This window comes from Hippopotamus amphibius, chromosome 8 (assembly GCF_030028045.1).
Source record: "Hippopotamus amphibius kiboko isolate mHipAmp2 chromosome 8, mHipAmp2.hap2, whole genome shotgun sequence".
Classification (NCBI taxonomy): domain Eukaryota; kingdom Metazoa; phylum Chordata; class Mammalia; order Artiodactyla; family Hippopotamidae; genus Hippopotamus; species Hippopotamus amphibius.
Window position 1 is genome coordinate 3711366 of NC_080193.1, and position 27278 is coordinate 3738643.

The following is a 27278-nucleotide window of genomic DNA, read 5'->3' on the forward strand; positions in this document are numbered from 1 at the left end:
CCCGAGTGGAGGCCCCGCCCCTCGCGGGCCTAGGTTGTGGGGGATTGAGGTCTTCCGGCCACTGCTGGTGTGGCCTTGGCTGGTCGGGTGGGGTCGCCAGGAGAAAGCAGCTTTGCGCCAACGTCGGGGAGGGCACCCGAAGCCGGGGTAAGTGGCCCGGGATCGTACTATCCGCGGGGCCTTCAGGACAGCCCCTCTCCGCCCTCCTCTTTGTTCGTGAGACCCTGTCCCCTCCCTCGACTCCGCCCCCTCCTCGCTCCAGTGCCTGAGCTTGGCCGCTGCCCCCCAGGCAGGGACACCTGGTCCGGGCCAGCTCAGAGCAGGGGCTAAGTGGCTGGCAGCACCTTGACCCTACGTCGAAGCACCTCAGGGACCATCTCAGCTGGCGCAGGGCCAATCACACAGCACCCCTTCCCCAGCCGACACACCTTTGCGCAGACGTTTACCTTACCTGCCATGCTGCTCGTTCCCAAGCCCCTCAGGGTCGACTTCTTGCAGCGCTGTGGCGTTTTAAATAGGGAACACAAAGTCCAGAATCTCATTCAACAAATAGAGGAAATTGAGGCCCAGAGAAAGCCAACATGCCCAAGACAATTTAAGGAGTCAGCCAGGGGACCCAAGAGCTCAGACCCAGTGGGGAAAACCACTCCGTCTCCTGTGCTCTCCGTCTCCGTGGAGCCTGGGAGGAGGGAGCTGGAGTCCTCTCTGTCAAATAATAACAATAATAATATAAACTCATTGATTTTGTACTTGCCGTGTTGCAGGCATATAATCCCTATAACGACCATTTGAGCCCAGAATTACTGTCCTATTTTACAGTTGAGGACAACAGCTGATAGGTAGTGGAACTGTGATTCATACCAGCACCTTTTGAGTATAGAATCTGTGCTTTTAACCACTGTGATATGGGGTTGTGGGGAAGTGATCTCAGCCGATTTCCCCAGCAGAGCCCCTCAGCCCCAATGTCCAGATCCTCTGTGACCACGCACTACCACACCTCGCCGCCATCTAGAATGAGGGCCAGTATCCACTCCGAGACTCTTTTAAAGGTGTCATCTTATTTCACCCCACATCCCTGAGAGGTGGTCCCATTTTACACATGGGAAAACCACGGCTCTGAGAGGGAAGAGACTTGTTAATTTCACACGGGAGGAGGAGCAAACAGAGCCCAGTTTGGGGGCTTTAGTTCGAGGTCTCCTTCTGCTGGGCAGGCCCTATCTAGGTCCTCTCTAATTAACAGATATGTCATCTTTTTTTTTTTAGTAAACTTTATTTATCTACTTGTTTATTTATGGCCACGTGGCTTGTGGGATCTTAGTTCCCCAACCAGGGATTAAACTTGGGCACTCCGCAGTGAGAGCTGGGAGTCCTAACCACTGGACCACCAGGGAATTCCCAACCTAGATGTCATCTATTCTCCAGAACAAGGGTCAGCCAGCGCCCTCCAAGACCAACTCAGTCCTATTCAAACCTTGCGCGCGGGGCAGGGCACACGTAGGCTACCTGAGTGGCAGCTGTCGGCTCCAATGAATGGCCTGCTTCGTGCTAGCTCCACCCCCCACAACCCAGCAGGGAGGAGCTGCACAGGTGAGTTTGTGTGTGCAGAGTTTGTATGTCACACGGGCGCTCACTACTTCCTGAAAGTACTGAAGATAAGCATGGGTTCCGCCCCTTCGTAAAACCCTCAGGGCTGGGGTCCTTCTCCAGTCCTACTTTGCCTTCCCTTTCTGTCTGAAAGGGGCGGGGCGAGATGGTGGTGAAACAAAGATCAAAGGGCAGCTCCTGAGGTTCTGGAGAAGCTTTCAGCCACAGCACAGGAAGGAGCAAACGTCCCATGAGAAGGGTCCTGGTATTTACTGAGCACCTGTTGCATGCCTGACACGGGGTTTGCCCTGTTGTAGATTGACCACTGTGCGAGATAACTATTACCCAGATTCCACAGAGGAGGAAGACTGAAGCTCAGGGAGGTGAGGGCACCTTGGCTGGTAATGGCATTCAAACTTGAGTGGAATTCTGTCCCATGCCAAAGCCGTTTTCCTCCACTTTGCTGCCTCTATGGATGGAGGAAATCCTGGAAGACTTCCTTTTTTTTTTTTAATGATTATTTTATTTTATTTTATTTATGTATTTATGTATTTATTTATTTTGGCTACATTTGGTCTTCGTTGCTATGCACGGGCTTCTCAGTGTGGTGGCTTCTCTTATTGTGAAGCACAGGCTCTAGGCACATGGGCTTCAGTAGTTGCAGCACATGGGCTCAGTAGTTGTGGCACACAGGCTCAGTAGTTGTGGCTCATGGGCTCTAGAGCACAGGTTCAGTAGTTGCTCCACAGTATGTGGGATCTTCCTGGACCAGGGATCGAACCCATGTTCCCTGCATTGGCAGAGGATTCTTAATCACTTTGCCACCAGGGAAGTCCATGGAAGACTTCTTAGAGGAGGTGATGTGCAAACTGATGCTTAAGGAAGGGTGCAAAGAAATCCATCCCACAGAGAAGAGGTGGAAAGACATGAAAGAGTATTAGTGGCAGGGGAATAGTGTGACTAAAGGCCAGGAGGTTTGTAAGTGGGAAAAGGAGGAGAGATGGGCTGTGGATGGAGCAGGAAATGGGGATGGAAGACCTTCCATCTGAGAAAGGCCCTGAATGCCAGGCGAGTAGGGTGAACATATCTTGTGGGCACTTGGGAGGTCTGGGCCTCAGTCTGTCCATTTATAAAATGAGGGGCTTGGACTGGCTCACTTCAGGCCCTCCCAGAAAGGGTCCAGATTCCTCCAGGTTAAACACTGAGCTGGCAGAGTGGGGAGTGGCTGGAGCAGCTAAGGGGCCAAGGGTAATATTTTGCTCCAGTTCCTGAGTATAAATATTTTTTCCAAGCTGGCAGCGCCAGATCCCTGACTCTCCCCGGCTTCCCCTCATCCTATCCGGGGTCCTGCAGAGAAAGCCCAGTCCAGGGGTCAGGAGGCAAGAGGAGTGATGGGTCTTAGACCTGGCTCCAGCCCAGGCAAAGTTTTGTTCCCCTTGGAGCCTCAGTTTCCTCATCTGCACAATGGAGCAGTTGTGGCCTGCGCTTTCTAAGCCCTCTCCCCACAGACTATACAACATAAAATTCCAAGACTTTCAGGGAGACCCTTTGGACGTGCTCAAAAGTGGCTGTTGGGCCAGCCAAGTCCAAGACTGTGGGCCTATGAGGGGGTCCAGAGGCTGCTGGGCAGTGGGATGGGTGGAGGGGTTAGAGGTGGGTCGGAGTTGGGCCTGCTCTTGGGATCTCACAGCCCCGTAAGAGTAGAGGGAGAGATGGTATCTGGATTCTAAATGTAGAGTAAAAGCCCTCACTTGCTGTTTGGCATGTGGAGGGCGTGGGGGAAGGGCAGCCTGGAGAGGACACAGCCTGAGAGCAAAGGAAGGTAGGTGGGACTCTGAGGACTTTGCAGGGGAAGAGTCAGGTAGGTGAGGCAGGAGCATGGGGACCCTGGAGGAGACAATCTGGTTCTTGCTGGGGTTGGCTGGATCCGAGGGCTGTGACTCTCTTTCTCATTGACAGAACTGGAGGCCACCAAGGTCATGGCCGGCAGCCCCAGGAGTCGGGCTGAGAATATGTTTGGCAAACCGGTCTGGCAAGGTTGTCTCCTCCATGATGTCATCCAGCTGCTGTATTCTCTGAGCAGCGACAGTGTCCGATAAACTTCTGGCCTTGGAGGAGAAGGGGGCCTGGCCCCAGGTGCTGAGGGATGAGAAAGGAGTGACTCTTCAGTGTAGGAAACTTGGCGGCAAGTGAGCTTTGGGAAGGAGAAGGGGACTTGAGACACCCACTGGGCTGTGATGAACCCCAGAGACCAGCCTCATGGACAAAGGAGACGGTTGTGGAAGGCCCAGCCTGGACTTCTTATCACTTCCAGGAGTGCCTGGTATAATCTAGGCTTATGGCAGGGGCCTTGTATAATTGCTGCCCGGTGGGTTGGAACCATAAAAACACACGAGTGGCAGTTTTGTTATTACCATGAATCTCACAGCTTGAACCTTGTGAGGTAGAACCAGTATTATACAGAAAAGAAGACAGATTCAATGAGGCCAAGCCACACCAGCACCTCACACAGGGTTAGAACCCAGAACCCTTGATCCTGCCATCTACCATTTGGGATCTCTGCCCACGTGGGGCCTTGTCATATTTCATAAGTACTTGTGAGCACAGCAGCTGAATCGTGACATCATAGAGACCTAGATGCACACCTCGAGGTCCAGGTAGGTAATCTGAGTCCCAGAGAGGGCAAAGAACAGGCTTCAGGTCATGCAGCAATTGGAGGTGGAGCCACTTGGTACCCTAGATCCCCAGCCTCCCCAAATCCTTGTTTCCCCCTCAGGGCCTGGCACACTCAAGCACGAAATAACAATAACTAGCACATACTGAGTCCCTACTATGTGGCATTTACTCATTTATTTATACATCACCACAGCCGTGTGAGGTAGGTGCTAAGATTATATCCATTTTACAGATAAAGAAACTGAGGCTCAGAGAGGGGGAGTCACTTGTGATGTTGACACTGCATGTTAGTGGTAGGGCTGGGATTTGAACCCAGTTGTGTGGACCCTTTCCCCTTTGTGGACCCAACAGACCTCATTGGAGGCATGAAGACCTCTAGAGAGCAGGGTGGATGGCCCCTTTGCTGGCTCCAGAGGCAAGCAGTGTCCAATTCGTATTTTCTACGCAGGCCTGGCTTCCCTGGGGGCGGGAAAAAAGTGCTGAGGCCGCGAAAATGCTCTGAACCTTCCCAGAGGAGGCGGCCACGGTGGGAGGGAGTGTTTGGTACAGACCTCAGAGCCAAGTGTAGACGTGGCGGCTGGACCCGCTGCAGGCAAGGGAGGGCAGGCAGGGTGGGGCCCAAACCCGAACCGGCCTCCCAGCAGTGTTCCCAGCCATCCCCCAGCCAGGCCTGGCCCTGCCCGCCCTTCTCGCTCACCATCTGGATTTGAGATGAGGACGCTGGGCCTAATAATAGCTGAATGGTAGCAAAGGCAGTGCCTGGAGCTGCAGCCAGTGAGGGGCTGGGATCCCCCATCATCTCATGCTGGCCTGGAACAGGTTTTCGAATTTTTTAAACGACAGCAAGTGCTTCTGAAGTGCGTGCACGTGCCAGGCATTGTGCTAAGGCTAGCGCACAGTAACTCGTTTATTCCTCGCGACCACCCAACGAGACGAGACTTATTAGCTCTATTTGATGGATAGAGAAACTGAGGCACAGAGAGTTAAGCGACTTGCCCCTGACGATTATAGTGGCCTCTCATTGCTGAGCACACGCATGTCCGTCCCAGGCACTGTGCTAAGCACTTTCCATGTATTTTCCCTTTGGAGGAAAATGCACCAGGCATCATAGGCAGATCATCATTTATTTAGATGTTGAAAAAAAAAATGAGACCCAGAGGGAAAAGGGACTTGCTCGAGCTCACCTGGCTGCAAGGGGCAATTCAAACCCAGGACTCTAACACTAGAGAGGGTAAGACCTTGGCTTCTGGAATCAGACAGACCTGAATATGCTGGTCACATCACTGCTCCTTAGCTGTGTGGCCTTGGCAAGCATGTCACCTGAGCTTCTGTTTTCTTCTCTGTAAAATAGGAGTTTGGTTGACATGATACTGACAACACCAGGCAGCTATTAAGCCCACCTCGGGGATAGTAGCTCATTTACATCATTCATTCACGTTGTACATTTCCTCATTCAATTCTCACAACAGCCCCCAAGATGGGGACTCCTCTCACACCTGTTTTGTAGAAGAGACTGTGAAGTTCAGAGAGGGGAAGGGCCTTGCCCAGGACCAACAGCAAGTGAGTCAGGACTTGAACCTAATGCTGTGATTCCAGAGCTTTTCTCTTTACGCTCTGCATCCTTATACTGAGGCGCAGAGAGGGTGTGGGCTCTGCCTGGGTCACAGAGCAAGGTAGGTCTCTAGGGCCATCTGATGTGTGAAGGACAGGGGGGAAGGCCTTTGCATCAGGTCACTGCAGTCACAGCTTCTCCAGGCTTGAAATTCAAGATGTTCCCTAGACTCGAATATCTGAAAAGGTGCCCTGTTCTTCCAAAGGCTACAGTGAGATTCAGATTTGGGGGCCCCTTCCCTGGGAGGCCAGAATGCTGGATTTCTGGTTGAGCTAGCAGAGGTGGGGAGGTCCCTTCTGGCCAAAGAGGACCTGTCCTCAGAATCACAAGGGAAACTTAGGGCATGAAGAGAGCTTCAAGTTTTGCTAGCATCCTGATTCTTCCTTTCAGTAGCCACTTCATCTTCCTGAACCTCAGTTTCCTTGGCTTTCAAATGGGAGCACTAATACCTCCTGTAGTAGATTGTTTGCAAAATGATTTCAATGCTTTGCTTTCCTATATGCAAGCCCCTTTGCAGTGTGACTTTGGAACTCCTCCCATCAGGAGATAGACCCTATTTCCTCATTCCTTGAACCCGGGCTCAGCCATATGACTTATTTTGGCCAACAGGATACAGCAGAGGTGACACTGCCTGTTCTGAGCCTGGACTGTAAGAGGTCTTGCAGCTTCTGCCTGTTCTGTTGGAACCCTCTCAGCTGTCATGTGAACAGGCCTGTGTTATCCTGCTCAGGGATGAGAGGCCACTGATACAGGAATGAGTTGTCATAGCTGCAGCTGTGCTAATCACCAGTTAAGACCAGAAGAACCTTTAGCTGAGCCCAGACCAAATTGCCAATCCATGAGATCACAAGCTAACGAAATGGTTGCTGTTTTAAGGCACTGAGTTTTGGCTGATTTGTTGTGCAGCATTGTTACGGAAATTAATAACTGATACAGTTTTATTCAGTGCAATTAATGGTAACTGCTGTGACAAACCAAAAAATGTCAGTGGCCTAACCCAATGAGAGTTTATTCTTTATTCACACAAAGTCTAATATAGGTCAGGGCTCTCCTAACCCATCTGCCTTGGAAGGCAGCTCTCTCCCGAACAGTGACTCCCCCAGGCCCTTCATGGAATCCATTCCTGAATAGTCTGGATGTGAAAAGGGAGCCTAAAAATCAAAAGGGATGCAACCATTCTTAATTGCCTTGGCCCAGGGGTGATGTGTAATTTCATTGGCCAGAATGTAGTCACGTTACTCTGCTAATGGTAGGGCCCAGGAAGAGGAAACAGGTTGAAGAACACGAAACATTGCCTCTGCCACATTGCCTCCCTCATCAGGCACTGTGAGGAATCAGGCAGTACCTAGCACAGGGTGGCTTAAATAAGGGGCAATTTATAGGTGAAGAATCTGAGGCTCAGAGAGGTTGACAAATTTGCCCAAAATCACACAGCAAGCCAACTGAGTAGCTGCTTTGTGGTAGCAAAGGGCTCAGGACAGATCTGGAGTTGGACAGATCTGGGTGCAAATCCCAACTTTGTCACTTCCTGTGTGACTTTAGGCTAGTTATCCAGTTTCTCTGGGTTTCAGTTTCCTTATCCACAAAATGGGGAGAGGAATAGTTCCAACCTCACAGGGTTAGGGTGAGCATTCAAGAGCTTGTGTGCCAAGAGCTTAGCTCAGATCCTGGTATGTCGGACCTGCTGAATACATGCGCACCTACTGGGCAGGTGTGATGTTCTTTGTCAACCTGTCTTGCCAGGGTCAACAAATTTTTATGTTTTGTGCAAATTCTGTCCCTTCCTCCTACCTCTCGTGGTGTGAATGGTTTTATTTACTTGGTTAAGAGAAGGAAAATTTTCCCTGATTGGATATTAGTTACTCAAACCTTTATAAGCACAAAGCCCCCAAACACCCGTGGCTGCTCTGCTGACAAAGGTCTGAAATGCTTCCATTATTGCTTCCTTTAGACCAAAGCTTGGCTCTATGAAATGCATCCCCTTCCCAACCTACTCCTACGATTGTCTCATCACGGGGAATAGGGTAAGAGGGTCTGTAGCTAATGGGTTCCAGCTGGGGAAAGACCAGGGCCAGAGCAGACCCTGCTGGGCATTATGAAGATTTCTGCCCACCCCGAAGGAAAGGTCCAAGATGCGTGAGAGATGGCTACCCCTCCTTTCACGCCATTTAACCTATCTCTCAGTAGATAATTATGCTCAGATCTGGAGGTAAAGAGTCAGTCTTGGGATGAGGGGTGGTGTTCCAGGTAAGGAACAGGTTGTGCAGATGCCCTGAGGTAGGAAGGAACAACCTCCAGGAGCTGATGGAAGACTAATGCAACTGGAGTTTGAAGGGTGAGGAAGACGCTGCGTGCAAATGAGAAGGGAAAGGGTAGAGCCGGGGTCAGTCCCTGTGAGCAAGGCTGGCTACGTAATTTGTGGGGCCTGGTGCAAAACGAAAACGAGACCCCTTGTTAAAAATTTATTTAAAAATTATTAGAAATTTTAAAAAAATTATTAAGAATTTCAAGATAGTGACAGTAAAGCATTAAACTAAGCGTGGGGCCCTGTGCAGCCTCACAGGTCATACACCCAGGTTGTTGGTCCTGCACTTGGACCATCGTAAGAAGGAAGAACGTTGCTATGAGGGCTGCAGGGAGCCACTGAAGGCTTTTGAGCTAGGGGTGATAAGATCTGATTTTCATAAACCTAGCTGCTGTCTCACTACACCACACCTGGATGGTATGTGACCCTCTCCTCTCTGCACAGGTGGCGTGATTCATTGTCCTAAAATATTTTACTTGGAATATCACTCTCCCCATCAAGAACCTGCAATGGCTCCCACCGCCTTATTAGATCCGGCCCCAACTCCCTACCCAGACATTCAAGGCCCTTCATTATCTGCCCTCACCTGGTTTAGTTAACCTGCTATGAGCCCAGGCTGTGTGCCGCATCCTGGAGCTGATGAACTAACCCAAGGATGCATGTTAATTACAGGAGGAGCCGCCAGGACCGGAACCCAGGTCTCCTGCAGTAGGGAACCCCCTGCCCTGGAGGAGGGTGCAGCCTCACAATGGGCTTTGTACCCCCCCAACCTAGCATAGAGACTTGCACACAGTAGGTGCGTAGTGTGTGTCTGTGGCAGTGAGTTCCTCCTCCCAGAGCAGGGTAGTTCAGAATCCAGGCCGTAGTTAGTGTCCTTCCTGACTCCTCCTCTCCATCACCTCTACCTCTAGGCATTCGCCAAGCCCTACCGCACCACCCCTGTGCTTCCACAGACACGGGTTTGGCCTGCATGGCTTTTAAAAACCTTTTCCAGCTCATCATTGACATCTACAAATAAAATTTCCCATGGCAATCCGCACTGCTGTTTCTCCGCAGAGTCCTTGGTCTGCAGTCCCCAGGGGCAGCCGCTCCCTAAGTGGACCCTCAGAGGGGTTCCACTCTAAGACCCCAGTAAGACCGTAGAGTTTGGAATCTTAAAGATAAAGCGACCGCCTTACCACCAAAGGCCAATCAGGATCCTGAAATCTGACCAATCAGATGAATAAGTCCATCTTCTGGGGGCGGGGCCAAGGGAGTGAGCCCTGCCCCCAGTCTGCGAAAGAAGAGAGGTAGGGAGGCTTTGCTCCAATTTTTACAGCTAACTCCAACCTGCTGGCTGACTCCTGAATCCCTGGGGGCTGAAAGGATGCAAAGAGTGCTACTCAGACAGGCCACGCTGGTCCCTCCCACCCAGCCTTTGATCTTGCCCGTGCTTTCTGCTTGGACAGCTCTTTCTCCTCATCTTCACTCTGCCTGGCTCCTGAGTACCATTCAGGTTTCGACTCAAATGTCATCTCCTTAGAAAGGCCTTCCCACCGCACCTATCTGAAGCTCCAGGCATTACTCTGTATTGTATTATCCTTTTGTATGTTTATTATTTGTTAAATCATAGCAGTTATTACCTGAAATTCATCTCTTGCTCTTTGGCTTCTGCTAGATGTGAGCTCTATGAAGGCAAGGACCAAGTTTCTCTTGCTCGCTACCGAGACCCCAGGGATGAGAATGTGACCTGGTACCCCAGAAGAGGTTCAGCACACATGTGTGGAAAAGTGAACCACAGGACTCACAAAAGACCTTTCCTGGAGGATGCCCATGACTCCGTGTCACAAGTGTGGGTGGGAGCCAGTTCACAATCAGGGAGCAGTTAGTCACCAGCTAATTAATACACAAGACAGCTTAGGGGCTGGGTGGCAATCAGGGGACTGAAGCCCAGAAAAAAGCCTCAGGTCTCCTCTTCTGTGCTGTTGAAGATTTAAATGATCAGAAACCACCTCCCAAAAGGGATGTGGTCCCTTTTTAAGAAGCTGGTGGGATAATTCAAAAAGACACATGCACTCCAATGTTCATTGCAGCATTATTTACTAGTGCCGCAATGAACTAGCCAGGAAATGGAAGCAATCTAAATGTCCATCAACAGATGAATGGATAAAGAAGATGTGGTACATATATACAATGGAATATTACTCAGCTGTAAAAAGGAACAAAATTGGGACATTTGTAGAGACGTGGATGGACCTAGAGACTGTCATACAGAATGAAGTGAGTCAGAAAGAGAAAAACAAATATCGTATATTAACACATATGCGGAATATAGAAAAATTGTACAAACCAAGCTGTTTGCAAGGCAGAAATAGAGACACAGATGTAGAGAACAAACATATGGACACCAAGTGGGGAAAGCGGGGGGAGTTGGGGGGGGAATGAATTGGGAGAGTGGGATTGCCATACATACATTACTAATAAGAAAAAAAATATCAAATCGTACACTTTAAATATATGCAGTTTATTGTATGTCAATAGTATCTCAATAAAAGTTCTTAAAAAAGAAAAGAAGCTGGTGGGTCTAGCCAGGCTCTGGTGGTGGGGCTGGAAGAACTGGCCTGTAAAATAAGAGATGGAATGAGGAAGAGTCACCCTTTCCTACTTGGGGGTTACTTTCACTTTTGGATATCAGGAAAGGTTCTTTTGTGTGCAAATAGCAGAAACCTCCTAGACTAACCTGAGTTAAAAGGGGACTTTATTGGAGGCCATCAGAAGTGGTATCAAGATTATAAAAATTTCAAGGTAGAAAGAGGGGGCCCTCAAACTCATTGTTTTCATTTACTCAACACTGTTTTCTGGTTTCCAGACCCTTCTGATCAGCCTGTGGTTTTGGAGCTTTGCATTCAAAGTGTGGTCTGTGGAGCAGCAGCTTTGGCATCTTCTAGGAACTTGTTGGAAATGCAGTCTCAGCCTCGCCCTGACCTACTGAATCAGGATCTGTATTTTAACAAGATTCTCAGGGGACTCAAGTGCACATTATAGTTTGGGTTCATGGCCACAAGAATCAGCTGGGTGATGGGGGTGTCTCTTAAACTTGAAGGTTCCTGGGAGAGCTGCTGCCTTGGTGGTCTCCACGGGATGGATGCTCCCCAGGGCCCACTGGGGAGAGGGCAACTAGATCGGCAGTCTTGAGCTGCTGTTGATGATTCTTGCTCGGGTGCTAGCTGGACGGGAGCCCAGCCCACAGCAGGTAGGAGATGGGCCTGGGAGACTCAGGCCTGTGACTTGCCAAGGAGGAAACTACTTGGAACCCTGGAGAGAGTGCCCTATAGGCTGCGGGATTCCTACTTAGGGGACTCTATTTTGAAGGGCTCATCTGCTAGGCTGAAGGAAGGCAGAGGGTGGCCTGGGCTGATGTTGGAGCTGGGACCTTCAATCTGCCTCCTCTGATCCGGGCAAGCAATTCCTAAAAAGTTGTCCTCAGGCCACAGAGTGGGAACAGCCATATTGACTCCCTGTAGAAGTTCCAAAGCACCTTCACCTCTTATCATATTTGATCTTCCTAATGATCTTGTACAGAGGATGTAAACAAACAAAAAAATGAAACCACCAGTCAAGCATAAAAGTTTCCTGCCTGTAAAAAGGGTTGAATGCAGCTCCAGGAGTGTTACTACTTAACTCGTACCTCCCTCTTGGTTCATTAAAATCCTGTTCTCAAATTAAAGGTACTGTTGGTTTAGGAGTTTGGGTCAGGGGTGAGCTCATCCTTTCACATTATGAAGTTGTTCATTTAAAGTATGCCTATAGGGACTTCCCTGGTGGCGCAGTGGTTAAGAATCCACCTGCCGATGCAGGGGACACTGGTTCAATCCCTGGTCCGGGAAGATCCCACATGCCACAGAGCAACTAAGCCTGTGTACCACAACTACTAAGCCTGAGCTCTAGAGCCCACGAGCCACAACTCCTGAGCCCACGTGCCGCAACTACTGAAGCCTGTGCGCCTAGAGCCCATGCTCCACAAGGGAAGCCACCTCACTGAGAGGCCTATGCACCGCAACGAAGAGAAGCCCCTGCTCTCTGCAACGACAGAAAGCTCTCGTGCGGCAATGAACACCCAACACAGCCAATGAATAAATAAGTAAATAAATTTATATATTAAAAGAAAAGGATCCCGCAGGTGGCAACTGAGACCTGGTGCAGCTAAATAAACAAATATTTTAAAAAATAATAAAGTGTGCTTATGTAGATCTCTCAGTAAGACACAAGTAACCATCCAGGCTTACTCAGGACTCTCTGGAGCTCAAGAGTTTCCCTTTTAGGGCCAAACCATTATTGGAGGAAGGCAATTCCTACTTCTTCCACTTATTTCTGCCATTGGAAAAAGGATCTCCTGCCCGCCACCCACAGGTCCCAGGCATCACTCAGTCCCTTGAGGCAGCTCCCAAAATTGCAGACAGACACTCTAGAAGGAAACTGTCAGTCTATACAAGGCTCACCTTGGGTCTCCAAAACTTATTAAGTGACATCATAAGTAAGGCTTGCCAAATAGGATGAGGGAGTCTGACCAGTGATAACAGGCAGAAGCCTGCGGGCATGGATGCAGACGGAACGGAAATGGAGACTGCCAACTGGTGGAGGTGAGGACAGGGCTGAGTGCCTTGGAGAGAGAATGAACAATCCCAGTTAGCTTTACAGAACACTTTCACAAACACGGTCCTCCTCTATCCTCAGCAGCCCTGAGTGGTAAAATTTAATTATACCTAATTTGTAGATGAGGATCCTAAGGTCCAGCAAGGTCACTGAGCTACAGATAATTGAGCCATGCACCTTAGACCAGTGCTTGTACATGGTGAGTGAATAGGTGACGTTTGTTGAATAAAAGTAGAAAGTGTGCATCGCATACCACTTTTAAAAAGAATTGTAAATGATGAGAAATTTACATTTTTGCATAGTCTTAAGTATCTCCCCACAAGATACTTACTAATTACAAAAATTACAAAGGGATCCTTTACAACAGAGAAACTTGGCAGGCACCTCTTTAAACAAAGTTATGCATATATCATAAGAAAGAAAAAATTTTGTCCTTTGCAGCAACATGGATGGACTTGGAAGGCAATACACTAAGTGAAATAAGACAGAAAGATAAATACTGTGTGATATCACTTATACATGGAATATAAAAAACACAAGAAACTAAATATAACAAAAAAGAGGCAGGCTCAGATATAGAGAACAAACTACTGGATACCAGTGCGGGGAGGGCAACGTAGGGGTTGGGGAGTGGCAGGTACAAACTACTGGGTGTAAGATAGGCTCAAGGATGTATTGTACAACATGGAGAATATAGCCAATGTTTTCCAATACCTGTAAATGTAACCTTTCAAATTGTATAAAATTTTTTAAAAATTAGGTAAACTATAACAATCTTGACAAAGTGAGGCACTACTGTGTATCTCCTTTGGATGACACCTTGTCTACTGGTACTCATTTTTCTTTTCTAATTTGAGAGAACATTTTGAATCTCTGTATATCACAAATTATTCTCAGCTCAAATGCCACCTCTTCCAAGAAGCACTGCTTGATCTCTACAGCTAAAAGTTGTGTCTCCCTCCCCTGAACTCCCACAACACCTTACTTGCGCCTCTGTTAGGGCATTTATCACCTCCATGGTGGACATCTACAGTATCACCCACCCAGCCTCCCTGCCCAGCTCTTCTCCCTCCTGCTCCTGACTCCAACCAGGAAGTTCTCACAGGAGCTGTCATCTTGTTACAGACCCCACGGAAAGCCACCGTTGATTGGTCCAGGGGTAGACATCTGACTCCGTTGGGCCAATCAGACACCTTCCTGGTTCCCCCTCCCTCCCTCACTGGAACTGAGAGGTTATATTGGCCTGTCTCTGGCTCCTGGAGCCCTGAGCTGTGAAATATGGAAGCTGTTAGCCCTCGTATCCTCTGACACATGGAGGACACCGTGTGCAACTAGAGAGAAGAGAGCTAACACAGCAAGGAGGAGAGAGAGTCGATTCCATCTGTTTTGGGTTTTTTTGTTTGGGCTTTTTTTGTTGTTTGTTTTTTTGTTTTGTTTTTTTCCTTAAACAACAGATTTATTTCTCGCAATTTTGGAGACTGGAAGTCTGAGATCAGTGTGCCAGCATTATAGAGTTTTGGTGAGGGCCCACTTCCTGAGTTGTAGACAGCTGTTTTCTCACTGTATCCCCACTTGGCAAAGAGCAGAGAGAGAATTCTGATTCCATCTGTTCTTGAAGTTTTCTGTCCTTGCCAAGAATGGTTGGTTGGTTGGCTCTGCTGTCTACCACCTAACCTCCAGAATCCAATCTTCCAATAAAATCCCCTTCCAATAAATCTTTCTTTATTAAGGTAGCCAGAATAGTCTTCTGCGACCTTCAACCAAAAGATGCTCAATGAATATAACTACTCTGAGTTATTTGCATAAATGTTTTCTCTCTCCCACTCATCTAGGGACTTGCCAAATGCCCATCTTAGCCCTGGCCTGTGGCTGGTGAGGAAACTAGGACAACTAATAAAGATAATTTTCAAAAATTGCTAAATTCTGAGATTAGTCCTTATTAAATTTTATGGTGACAGAAAGTAATGCTTTATTTTTCCTTTTCTTTAATGTTCTTTGACAAATAACAGGATGTTGGCAATTGTGTGCCTCATTTGGGGAGAACACTTTACTGGGATGTGGAATTGCAGAGTCTGGGCAGTGCTGTCCAGGTATTGATTCCTCTGGCAGGGCCCTCGCCTGGCTCCCCGTACAGCTCCTGGCACAGGGTAGGGCAGGAGATGCCTCCAAAAATGAGTGAGATGAGGTAATGGGTTTAGAAAGCGGTTCTAGTCTCCTGCCTGTCACGAGGTGATGATCTGATTTAAAACTATTACAGCTTGTCCATTCATTCTTTATGAGTTTTCAAAAGAAGCCTATTTTTTTTTATATATTTGCATAATGCCCCACTGGTCCTGCCTGACTTTTCCTTTCAGGTGAACCTCAGATTAATTTTCCCTTTTATCCTAATTGTCTAGGAATGGCTTGGCTGGGAGGAACGGTGAGGGCACCCGTCTCAGAACATGGTCAGATCACTGTGGTGGGGATAGAGCCCTGGAATGGGAGTCAGACAGCACTGCCGTCCAACTCTGGTCCCCCATCCAGCTGGTTGCAAGGTCTCAGGCAACTTGCTTCATTTCTCTGAGCCTTGGTGTCCCCATCTGTGAAATGGGGATGATATCCAGCCTACCTTCTGCACAGGGTTGTTGTGAGGGGCTGAATAAGGCTTCAGCAGCAATTTGGAAACTGGATGTGGAGGAAACAAGTGCCTGGTGTTGTTTTACAGGCGCTGTTGGGGGCCTTTGGGTGGGGAAATGATTAAGAAATAGAAATGGGAATGTAAAGTGCAGGGCAGTGGCGAGGTGCTTCTAGTTCGTCCTGGCTCTGGGTATTACTTGCATGTGACCTTACCTCTCTGTGCCTCAGTTTCTTTATCTGGAAACCCAGGTCCCACAGTCAGGGAAGTAACTCTTCCTGATACCTCACGCTGGGCATCAAAATATGCCTGGAGATGGTTAGAGAGAGAAAGGCTCTCCAGGTGGAGCGGTCTACATGAGCGACGGCTTGGGGTTGGGAATTACAGCAGCATGGAAGAAACACTGGTCTCACTGGTTTTGTTTCATGGGGACAGTGATTATACTTCTCCATCATGATGAGAATTAAACAAGATGATGCTGGTGGAGCACTTAGCACAGACTGGCACGTAGCAGACTCAGTAATGGTGCTTGTCCTACTGCTCTTGTTTTATTTTACAGATAAAGAAAACGGAGCCTCCGAGAGGTGATGCTCCTGGCCCAATCACACAGCCATCTGTAGTTGAGCAGGATTTGAACACATCTTCTTGACTCTAGAGGCCAGGCTCTGAACCACTGTGTTACAGTCACCCCATTGTGGGGCCTCTGCTCTGGACCCCAGCTGCCGGCCTGACTCAGCAACTGTGGGTGGCCTTGCTCTGGTGCGTGGGCAGCAGGGCCAGCGAGAAGCCTCCCAGTTCCTTGAAAGCCAAATATAGCCAGACCAGGCCCTCAGAGGCCCGACCCCCAGGCTGGGCCTGCTCCTGCCTGCTCCTCTGTGCTGTGGGGCCCTACTCCCTGTGCAACCTCCTGGCTCTGCCCCAGAGGACTCTGGGAGAGCCTGCATCCAGATCCCCCTCCTCATAGGATCTTGTTGAGCAAGTTACTGAAGGAGAACACGTGAGACCAGTGTCTCTTCCGTGATGCAGTAATTCCCAGCTCCAAGCCTTTGCTCATGCAGACCGCTCCACCTGGAGTGCCTTTCTCTCTCTGACCAGCTCTAGTCATACTTCGACGCCCAGCATGAGGTATCAGGAAGAGTTACTTCCTGACTGTGTAACCTGGAGTAAATCTCTCATCCTGTCCACCTGTCTATCTGTCCGTCTGTCCATGTGTCTGTCCGTCGTTCCATCCATCCATCCATCCATCCATCCAGCAGTGGACACCTACTGTGCCAGGCATTTTACATACAGTCTCTCCTTTCAGACCAGAAGCTCCTTGAGGATTGGAGACCAAGTGTGGGAGATAATTGTTCAGCTAATATCCGTGGGCCAAGTCCTGTCCTTATTATGGTCCTGGTGCAGCTCTTCTCGTTATCACCCCCCCTTCACCGTTCGTGAGACTGCACCCAGACAGAGTAAGTCCAGAGGACTCAGCAGAGGTGAGTGGAGCTGAGACCTGAACCCTGATCTGCTGGACTCTGGAGGCCAGGCTCCTAACCACTCGGCAGTACTGCCCAACTCCTAAGGGAGGGGGGATGGCAGTGAGAGTCAGGTCCTGGGAGGCCACGTCTGTTCTTGGCTCCCGAGTAGTCCACTCAGCCCAGCCTGTGGCAGCTGTATCTTGCTTGCCTTCCCCACCCTGCCCTTCTGTGACCAGAGCTAGACTGCCACTTGCCAGGGTGGCTGGGAGAGCATTAATGATTTCCCCTGCCTCCCCCTGACTGCGACTTTGAGAACGCCTGTCCCATCTCAGAGCCTACAAAGTCGTTTTCAAGGTCACCAGAGCTCTCACCTCAGCCCTGCAGGGGAGGCAGGGCAGGGAAGCTATTCCTCACAGTTCTGGTGTGGGACCTACGGCCCCAGCACTTGGTCATATGCCACAACAGGGGGTGGCCCAGCTGGGGCTGGGATCTCTTGCTTCAAGGAACAGAGCCACGGTGTGAGGTACATAAGAGTCAGAGAGATTCCAGTTCTGCTACCCGCCAGCTGTGCAGCCTTGTGGGAGTCACTTCGCCTCTCTGAACCTCAGTCTCCTCCTCCGAAATATGGGACAGCGCTAGTACCCATCTGAGAGATGCTGGGAGGATGACATGAACGAATGCCTGTGAAGCACGTAGCCTGGAACGTAGTGGGTGCTCAGACCATGAGGTTATTATTGTTCCAGGTGCCTAGCATAGAACATCAGATCAGGAGGCTCATCCAGGCCATGGGCGATGGCCCCGAACATTCCTTTATCACTGCTGTGTACCAGGCTCATTCCTCAGAACAAATCCCTGTAATTCAGTGCCATTTTACAGATGGGGTAACGGAGGCTCAGGGAGGGAAAATGACTCGCCCTAACTCCCTGCCCAGCAAGGGGAAGAGCCTGGGCTTGGACGCAAGTCTGTGTCTACAACTTCATCTCTGACCTACTGTGCTGGATTCCACATCTCCATCATGCTGAGGCCCAGAGAGGGGAAGGGAGTTACCTGGGGGCCCACAGCAGCTGGGGGTGGGTCGAACAACATTGAGGAGGCCTCTTCCCTCCTGGCAGCTCCACACAGGTCTGGATAATTCTCCAGCCCCAGGATTAAGAATGATACATTCACAGCCCTCAGAAGGGTCTGGGGATCTAGTCCACAGTCTCAGACTGACCCCAGATCCCATCTTCCCCAGACACCCCATGACCACCCTTTCCTCACCCCCAGCTTTCTGCATGGGCCTCCCCTTTAAAAAAAAAAAAAAAGTCAGCTGAAACCATCGGCCAAAGAAAACTCGTTGATGCCCACAAACAAGCCAGCCAGGGACGAGGCTGTCCTGGAATGTTGGAGGGGGGTCACCAAGCTGTTTATGAGCAGGCCAGCAGAGAAATAAGAGCAGCTACCTTTTTTGGGGAAAGCCATAACTCCCTCTGTGGGAAAGATCCAGGGCAGGCCAGCTCAGAGGCTCCAGCCTCAGTTTCCCCATAATCACCACCACGGCGTTTATGGGTATAAATAATTCCAGCTGTTGATTCAACAAATATTGGTTGGGTGTCTGCTGTGTGCCAGGCACTGAGCTGGCTACTTGGGGGCACAGCAGGGACAGAGCGAAGCCCTGTCCTCTGGGGCTGAGTGTCCAGCAGAAAGCAGTGTCTCAGTAAGTCTCCCAAAGAGCCAGAGGCCCGGGGCCCACCCACAACCCCAGATCAGTACTCTTGGGGCTGGATGGGTTTCAGAATTCAGAATTTTGAGGGATCTTAAAAGGTGATTGGGTGGGGTCTGGGCCCACCCATCTCCAATCAAACATATGGATATCGCTATAGTGAGAAGTGCGAATGTTGACTCTAAGTGGGATAAAAGATCAGCACAGCTTCAGTCTATTCGGGTCAGATTTTGCCTCCAAATGAGTTTTCGTTGACTATACAGAAAAGCCCTTGGTTATCTAGGTGTTCTGGACTGCGGTGTTGAAGGTAGCTATTAGGGACCTGATTCCCCTCCCTGTTATACAGATGAGAAAACTGAGACTCAGGGCAGAGGAATCACATACCCAAGTCCCTGGAGCAAGCAAATGGTGAGTGAGAATGCAGGTCTCACTGACTCTAAATTTAGGACTTGCCACCACCAGGGACCCTGCCTGGAAGAGAAGCAGGGGCTGAGTAGAGAAGGCTCCTTGGCCAAGCCTCAGCGCAGCAGCCAGTTCTGCCAGGAAGGAGTTAAGCACCACCTGGGCCTCCGCCAGGCCTCTGCACCGCGTCTCCTTGCAGGGCCTGCCTGTCTGGGGCCTGTTTACCAGGCCGCGCTTGCATCACCAGCTTCGACGTGCAGTGCAAACACACTCACATTCTTGGGTCATGAGAAATGCACAGTTGCGGTGACATCATGCCTAGAGAGGAGGTTTTCGCCAGCCTCCTCCTACCCGCAGTCAAAGCTGTTTAATGAGCACTCTTAACTGGAACTCTTGTCTTCTTATAGAAACCAACTGGAGAAACTCTCATGGGTGGGGGTGATGGGGGTTGCAGTGTGTGTGTGTGTGTGTGTGTGTGTGTTTAAAGGATAAAAATAGCCCATCTGGGACTCCTTTTGGGGTATTTGTGAGTATTAATGCGCCACTGTTTATAGTAAATCTATGTCACACTGGACATTTTCATCTCAATTTGGCTTGGAGACGGGACCAGAGAAACCACCCATGTCTTTTTGTTCCCTCTAGTTTTTCCTTTTGGGAGGGAGACACGTAGGCCAAGTGAAAGGGCCCTTGGAGACCATTTAGACCAACATTTTGGTATACAGCTAAGGAAAGGGAGGCCCAGAGAGGGGACGGCCTTCCTTGAGGTCACACAGCAAGGCTCCATGTTTCCACACCCCTTACGTGCATTTTGTAGTACTGCCCTCAGCCCCCACTTTGGTTTTGTGAGTTGGTTTTTCAGGGTGTTGAAAAGAGAAATGCTTCTGGCTAGAGCTTCCTGGCTATGTTTGAGATCAGAGTGGAGGTGATGGTGCTGGTGATGGTGGTGGGTTGGGGGTGCGGGTGGTGGTGATGGGAACAGAGAAGAGTGATTGGGCCCATAGGAGACCTCAACCTCCCCCACCTACCTCCCCAATAAAACTCCCTCTAGGCTTTGACACATCTGTTCCTCCCCAGACAACCCCAGCTTCCTTTTGCTCTGTCTTCCCAAGAAATATTACCCTCTCCTGGCCTCCTCTCATGACTGTTGAAGACTTACTTCCCACCGAGGGGCGCTAGATTTTTAGTAAATTAAAATAGAAGGCACCCAGTTAAGTCTGACTTTCAGATAAACAACAAATAGTGTTTTCATATAAATGTCCCATGTAATTTAAAAAAATTTTTTAATTAAAAAAATTTTTTTTTACTTTTTTACTTTTTATTTTTTTACTCTTTTCCCCTCAGCCTTCCTCCTCCTTCCTCATTAGCCAAACGCTAACTTTGTCTAGGGTGGCATTGTGTCCCAGGCAATGAATCATTAGTATAAGCTAGTGCTGACAACTCTGTTCTCCTTTGTTTTCCCAAACTCCCCTGCAGTCAGGAACAATCTGGTGGCTGCCAATTTTTTGACACCCTCCTTTTCAGAAAGTAGAAGCTCACCCCTCCCCTTGCATGTTAGGCTGGCCTTACTGACTCATTCCAAAGAGTCACTTCCGAGGCTAGGTTATAAAAACCATTGTCGCTTCTGCCCTGTTCTCTTAGATTACTCACACTGGGGGAAGTTAGCTGCCATGTTGTGAGAACACTCAACAGCCCTGTGGAGATGCCCATGTGGGAGGCACTAAGTCCTCCCACCAACAGGCAGCACCAACATGCCAGGCTCGCCAGTGAGCCACCTTGCAAGTGGCTCCAGCCCCAGGCAAGCCTTTGGATGACTACAGTGTGGTCCAACATTTTGACTGTAGCACGAACCAGGAACATAGTTGTATTGATCATATTTTTTATTTTCTAGATTTTCTGATGTTTCAACATCTTTGGGAGCCTTGGTGTCTGGGAAGAGACTGCTCCTCCCAGGGCTAGCTAGTTCCTAGAGACAGTAAACAACTTGTCAGTGAATCCCACCTTTCATGTACAAACCAACCAACCCTGAGTCCATACCCCCAACCATCTCCTTATCTAACTCTCACACATAAAGCCAATATTTCCTCTGCTGAAATCAATCCAGAGCCAGGTACTGGACAACTAGGGACAGCCCCTATGCCCCAAAGCGCATTGAAATTATTCAAACTAGCCGGTCCTAAGCTGTTTACCCTGCCCTGCTTTGCACGTTCCTCAGAAATCCCAATCAAGGCTATGCTCTTGGGCTTCTCTCTTTCCTTTCTGCCTCCTGACTGACACTGGTGCTTTCCCTTGTGGCCCTGCATGTCACACTATGTCTCATTTCTTAAAAAAAAAAGAAATTAATTAATTAATTGGCTGTGTTGGGGTCTTCATGGCTTCATGTGGGCTTTCTCTAGTTGTGGCAAGCAAGGGCTACTCTTCATTGGGTGTGGTGGCTTCTCTTGTTGCAGAGCACGGGCTCTAGGTGCATGGGCTCAGAAGTTGTGGCTTGCAGGCTTAGTTGCTCCGTGGCATGTGGGATCTTACCAGACCAGGGCTCGAACCCATGTCCCGGGCATTGGCAGGCGGATTCTTAACCACTGCACTACCAGGGAAGTCCCTATGCCTCCTGTTTCTAGGGGAACTGTAAGAAACATTAAACTTTTCTTTCAATGGTATTGACTTCCCCATGTGGTCACACAGTCACCTTTATAAACTGAGTCAGGCACAGATCACTCCTGAGAGATCCTGATCTAGAACCACCTAACTAAGCCATTCCTGGATACTTGACTCACAGAAACTTCTGGAGATAGTAGATGTTTATTGCAGCAGCTAGGTTTTGGGTAATTTGTTTTATAGCAATGGGTAACAAATACAGACGGTCATGTGACCTAGTTCTGACTAATGAAACTTTCCTGATAAAAGAATCGGAAGGGAGCAAAGAGCTCAGGGGAATGGTTACAAGGATAACGGTCACAGAAGTGATAGCATCCTGGGACCATGAGATGCTGAAATATAAGGATGAAGGAGTAAAAATGTAGGAAGAACCTGTGTCTTTTATGACATTATTAAGCTGGTGGAACGACTCTGTTGTCTCCTGCATCCAGATTTGTAGATAACCAAACAATCAATATCTCTGTGGTTTGATCCACTGTGTCCTGCAACTTGCAGCTTAATGCATCCTTAACTGATAGAATGAGAATGCACGAAGCATCACACTTAACTGGAGTAACTTTATGCCATGACTTCACTTATCTAGAATCTGAAATGAAGCTAAAAGGACAACTAAGCACCAAAAACAGCACCACAACATCCCTACCAAGAACCTTACTCTTAGGTAAGCTTTCCTGGCCTTCACTCATAGCCCCTTTTTTTTTTTTTTCTTGCTGCATTGAGTCTTTGTTGTTGCATGTGGGCTTCAGTAGTTGCAGCACGCAGGCTCAGTAGCTGTGGCGCAGGGGCCTAGTTGCTTCTTGGCATGTGAGATCTTCCCAGACCAGGGATCGAACCCATGTGCCCTGCATTGACAGGCAGACTCTCAACCTCTGCACCACCAGGGAAGTTCCGACTCATAGCCTTTTTACTCTTACTTTACACACAATTCTAACAAGTTTTTTGTTTTTTTGCCGCATCGTGTGGCATGCGGGATGTTATCTTAGTTCCCTGACCAGGGGTCAAACTTGCACCCCTACAGTGGAAGCACAGAGTCTTAACCACCAGGACCACCAAGAAAGTCCTCCGAACAAGCTTTTCTAGGGCATCTTCCCAGGCCATAGCTTGGAAATCAAATTCAATTCCATACTCAATCGTCTGCTACATACAGAGCACTGTGGGAGGCCCTGCTAGGCACAAGGTACACATAGATGAGTTTCAAGCGAGAGAGCAACGTGACGTGTTTGGCCAGGTAACTTGGGCTACAGTGCAGAGATTAGAGCAAGCCTGGAAAAAGGAAAAGAGAAACTTTTCTGCTGGAGTGTCAATTTATTAAGAAAATATATATTTAAAATTATTTCCCATGGAAAATTCCATCTACAGGACAAATCACTTTAACTCTTCTTAATTGTTGCTAATACTGGTTTCCAAAATACTTGTCTGCTTTGACCTCCTGAACCCCTTAAAAGTTTTCAGAAGTGAAATAATGTGCCAGGCCGGGGTCTGAGTTCTGAGGAGACGCAGAATACAGCAGCTCTAAAATATCCGGAAGTGCGATTATTCTACCTCTAGACTTCGTAGAATCTAAGGCCTGGGGAGGCGAAGGAACAGCTCAGAATGACCTAGTAAACTAGTGGCAGAGTGAGGGCTAAAACCCAGGACTCTGTACTTTCCCTTTCTCCAGGCAGTGAAGAGGGCAACTCCGATTCCCTCAAACCACTCAAACATATCCTCCCATGAGGAGCAGAGCCTTGACCCCGTGCTGCGAGCTCCCCCGGGGTCAGGAAGCTCTGCCTGCCCAGGATTTCCTGTGTGTGGGAAAGAAACAGGATGAGCAGATAAATCCTCCAGAGGCTTATTTTCAACCACGTGAAGACTTCCCCTTGGTGAGCCTGCAGCAGCCGTGGCCAAGAGGACCAACCCATTGGCATGTGTTGTGTGTATTTTCTAAAAGTAATCAAAAAAGGGTGACCCTGCACCCGTGAGGCACAAGGCTGGACATGGTAGGGAGAAGAGCATGGGTCACTGTCCCTGCCCTTGGGAACAACCTTGGTTTGAGTCCTCCCAGAAGCAGACTCTAAGTATTAAAGTGCAAGGAATCTATTTTTGAGGTGATCCCAGGGCATCCCTGTAGGGAACAGAGGGCAAGGACTGCAGCACAGGAAGAATTGTCAAGGCGGTTACTGTGTTGGGAAACCAGAGCTCAACCCTGCCAAGGAATTCGAGGGTACATGCCTCACTCATCCCCACCAGGGGGCAAGGGAGCTGGGATACCCATCCTTTGTTTGTGGAGGGCTGGGGTGGGGCGGGGGGGCGGGGCGGGGGCCGGGGAGGGGGAGGGGGGCAACGCAAGGCTGGGCACTCCAGCCCTTCCGATTTGTCTGCGTGCAGACCCGAGGGCGCTCCTGAGGCCAGCACGATGCTGTTTGCCATCAACGGCCGTCGGTGAGTCCTGGCGAGCATCAGGGGAACATGGGCTGTGTCTGCCCCAGGGGCGGCCCGCTCATGGGTTTTACATTCCCAGGAAAAGGCAGACGCAGACCCGGGAGACCTGCCTTCCCTTCCCTGTATGAAGACGTGGAGGGTGTGTGCAGTGCAATAGTGGGGGCTTCTGCCTGTCCAGGCCCCCGTCACCACTTTGTTCTCGTGTTGGAGAACCACGTGGCCTACTGTGACACAGTCATATCCACGTCTTCCTCTTAGACACTCAGCTAGACCGCATCTCTCAGCCTTCCTTGCAGTTAGGATGGGTCCTGTGACTGATTCCAGCCAATGACATGTGGGCAGAAGGACGTGCATCTCTTATAGGCTTAGGCCACAGAACCCTCCTAGGTACGCATCTTTTTCTCTTTCCCTTTCACGGAGACCTTGGAGGCCGCGTGACACAGCTGGTGGGCTGTCTTCAGTGGTCTTGGGAGGAAGATGACATCACACAAATTACTACACAAATCACTATTGTTGGTTAGCTCTAAGAAGGAAACTGGTTAAGGTGCCTTGAGCACTTTGCTTTGTGATCCAGGCAGAGGACCCAGCAGGGGCAAAGGCCCTGAGGCAGGAAGAAGGAACCCAGAGCAAGCTAGGGTGACTGGAGGTAATGAGCAGGGAGAGTGGCATGAGAGGAAGATGCATGGTTCTAATACAAGATTCATAGGTCTGTGGGAGGAATATAATGGTTGTGGCCCGGTCACCGCCTTGGCAGACTCCCCACTCTTCCTGGGGGCGGGGCATCAGTTTAAGAAATCAGATTGCCCAGGAGGGGCTGAACCTAGAAACTCAGAATCTGGGTGTATGTGTGGCTTGGATAGTCATGGAGTTCAGAGAGCCCCATGTCTGGAGTGCCCTGTCCCTGTCCCAGAGTCCCCCTGCTGGGTCTGGAGTTGTGGAGGGGCTTTCCTGTCACCTCAGAGGATCGTTTCTGGGTGACGTGGCTTAAATTTGGTGAGTTTTGAATTCAGGTGGCCTAGGCCCTCTCCTGAGCTAAATTTCTCTTATCCTACCTCGATAGATGACTCTAATATCAATACTTTAGGCTCTTCTTATGGGCTAGCCTGGGAACCTCACCACATTGTTTTGTTAAATCTCGAGCCACTGACTTAATGAAGTGTTGGGTCAGAGCTGCTTGCTTGACCTCAGGGGCTGCCTTTTGCTGGCCCCACCCTCTCCCCCAGAGCAGTGTCCTCTTGGGAAATGGAGCCGACCCAGCTGCATCCGTGGGAAGGCCTGGCCCCTGCACCTCACCCGCCCAGCCTGCTGAGGCCGCAGGAAATGACCCTCTTAGCAGCCTCAAGCTGTGATCCAGAGGACAATGACAGAGGGACGGAAGCCCGCTTGTCCCAGCTAACTTGTCCCCTTGGGTGCATGCCAACTGCTGGAAACACAAAACTGAAGATTCAGTGGGAAAATGTATTTTTAAGAAAACTAACAAACAATCTTATGGGCTTTAGCCAACTCCTGAGGCCCTGAGGGGTTTTGTTTTGTTTTTTTTTGCGTGTGTGAGTGTGTGTGTGTGTGTGTGTTTAAAACATAAACAAGATTCAGAATCAAAGAATCTAAGGTTTGGAAGGTCAGCTGTTCCACCCGTGCAGCAGGCCGCCTGTGGCATCTGTCTTCATGTGGCTGGGCCCCACCTCTCCACACTGCTGTTAATCACATCACGTGGCTCTGGCCACTGTCCCCACCCCATCTCCACTCACCACCTAGAATCCAGAGAGCTCTTCTCCAACCCAAATCAGGTCAGCCCTTCTGGGGCTCTGCAGGTGTCACCTCTAATGCCACCTCCTCCAAGGGACCTCCTGGCCACTGTCTATGAAACAGCACCTCTTATGGTACTCTCTCATAGTGCTGATCACACCGAACCCCATCCGGAATGCTCTGGTTTGTTTACATGTGCCAGGTGCGTAGTAGGAACTCAACAAATGTTTGTTGACCGACTGAATGTTTTTCAGTGTTTGTTGCATTCAGATCAGAGTTGGCTGAGAGAATCCAGATTTTACTGTTTCAACCAACAGTATTGACTACAAACTGTGCCAGGGCTGGGAGGCAAATCAGTCAGGAATTCCACGCATTCGTTCATTTGTTCCTTTGGAGGGGACAGCCCTGAGTGCACAGTGAATCAGTCAAAGGGGCTGCAGAGACCCAAGAAAGCTTCACAGAAGAGGAGATTTTTTTCTTAATAAATTTGTTTATGTATTTATTGGCTGCATTGGGTCTTGGTTGCTGCGCAGGGGCTTTCTCTAGTTGCGGCAAGTGGGGCTACTCTTTGTTGTGGTGCTCGGGCTTCTCCTTGCGGTGGCTTCTCCTGCTGCAGAGCAGGGGCTCTAGCGCACAGGCGCAGGAGTTGTGGTGCGCAGGCTTAGTTGCTCCGTGGTGTGTGGCATCTTCCCGGCCCAGGGATGGAATCTATGTCCCCTGCATTGCCAGGCAGATTCTTAACCACTGCACCACCAGGGAAGCCCAAAAGAGGGGATTTGAGGTGGGCTTTCCATCAAAGGGGAAGCCAGGTGGAGTGGGGGAGGTTGTCCAACTGGAAGGAAGTACAGAGGTTTGGAAGTTGAAAGTGAACGTGTTTGGAAAAGGAAGAGAACCATGGAATTAAACTGATCCCCACTTTGGGCGCCCAGGGACCTGGTTTTTGTCTGGGGCAGCAGAGGGGACACTCCACCTTGTTTAAGCAATAGAGAGATAGATGTGCATGGCTGAGGTGAGGGACGAAGCTGTTCTGTGGCTGTGGAGGCCTTGAATGCCATGCTAAGCAGCCTGAATTTTCATCCATAGGCAACAGAGTCTAATAAAAATAATCATTTTGAGAAGTCCGTTTCAAGAGTCTGGATGTCCTTGGCTCCTGAACTCTGGTTCTGTAGCAAGGCAAACAACCCCATCATCATTCATAGGGTTTGGTGACTGGTGAGGCTCAGACGGGTAAAGGCATTTGCCCAAGGTCACCCAGCCAGACAGTGGCAAAGGGGGCATTTTGAACCAGGTCTGTCTGGCCCTCGACGTTTACTCACTTTATCTGCAGCCTCCTCTGAGTGAGCTCCTTTCTCCAATTTTATTTTCCCCTGAATGCGAGAATGTGGGCCATCGCTGGGTCTGCCCGCCCTGTGTTCCCTTCCTCTCCCCGCTCCCAGCCTCAAAGGTCAGGTACCTCCCAGCCTCCCTCAGGC

At 49.6% G+C, this 27278-nt stretch overlaps 1 long non-coding RNA gene across 1 annotated transcript in view; it reads left to right on the forward strand.

Annotated features, from left to right (window-relative positions):
• The first annotated feature begins 81 nt into the window (after positions 1-81).
• Positions 82-27278, forward strand: part of LOC130859289 (uncharacterized) — a 29013-nt gene continuing 1816 nt past the window's right edge. The window contains exons 1-2 of the long non-coding RNA XR_009055176.1: positions 82-147; positions 16727-16901. This is a non-coding gene — a long non-coding RNA (uncharacterized LOC130859289). The remainder of the gene's footprint in view (positions 148-16726; positions 16902-27278) is intronic.